Consider the following 1,285-nt stretch of genomic DNA (forward strand, 5'->3'; position numbering starts at 1 on the left):
TTATTTTTAGTGGCGAAGAATTTCAAATAGATTATTTTTCATCAAGTGTTTCAAAAAGGTATTTATTTCTCACACGTTCAGTTTTTTTTATGGCATACAAGTTAGTATCTTTTTTTTTTTTTTTGCTTCATTTTCTTTTGTACTGTAAAAAAGGTAAAATGTAATTTGAAAAGTGCAATATTTTACTCCAACGCATATTTAATGGGTATAAAAATACTAACCGCTCCTGGTTTTTTTTTCTATTAAAAAAACTGGAATAAAGTATTGAATCAATGCGCTAATAGAAACTTAAATCAAGCAATGCGCAATAGGGAAGCAGGATTCTCGAAATTACTGGGCTAAAGCGAGTTAGTTGATTGAACTAATCCAATTAGACATAACTAGACTTTTTTCTCATTCATTCAGTTTCCTCATAAGAAAGTAACGTTTGGTATCCGTAAATATCTGCAATAAAGGTAAACAATTTTTGGGAGAGATTATACAATCTAACCTTGCTAATTGTCCTGAAATTCTAGAGTTTTTTTTTATCGCTATGTATACTCGATTCGCTATGCATACTCGATTAATTTGAGAAATAAATCTTTGAATATCAAAATTAGTGCTTCTTTTGAGTGTTAAATTAATTGTAGCATAGCAATCATGAACACATATTACAGTTATTCAAAGTTTTTATTAAACTTAATCAACTAGTATCGGAACTGAAATCTTGTTCTTGTTTTAGTTCGTTTTAGTAGGATAAGGGATCATGTCACACCTTAAATTCTCACCTCCGTTACCTAAACCCAAAATGTCACTCCTCATTAACACGTGGCAGTAATGACATCAACTTTTATTTTCCATCATACAATACCCTTGTTTATTTTAAGCCATAAAGAAGCTTTGAAAATTTTGTTGAAAAGCAAGAAGATAGATTTTGTTTTAAACACTAAGTGTGGTTATTGTGAACTCTCACAACTACCACACGTGAACTACCACATCCGACAAAAGAGCTTTTGTCGGATGTCTTTTCATCCATAAGCTCATTATTTTTTTGCATTGAAAAAGGCGTTCCTTGTAACGCCGAAACACGTGTCTGCTGTAATTTGCAAATTTGTGCTTCTTCTAACGTTGTTTTGTCTTACTTTACTGTTCAGCACAAAGGTATTTATTTATCTTAAAATGCACCTAGTCTGATAATAAGTAGCAATAATAAATAGCTTTAATATAAATATAAAATGTGTGCTTACTGGCTCACGCTACATTTTCATTCGCAACAGTATCCCCTCTGCAATGAATTACTTCTCTT

The sequence above is a fragment of the Uloborus diversus genome, chromosome 1 (assembly GCF_026930045.1).
Source record: "Uloborus diversus isolate 005 chromosome 1, Udiv.v.3.1, whole genome shotgun sequence".
In the NCBI taxonomy this organism is placed as follows: Eukaryota; Metazoa; Arthropoda; class Arachnida; order Araneae; family Uloboridae; genus Uloborus; species Uloborus diversus.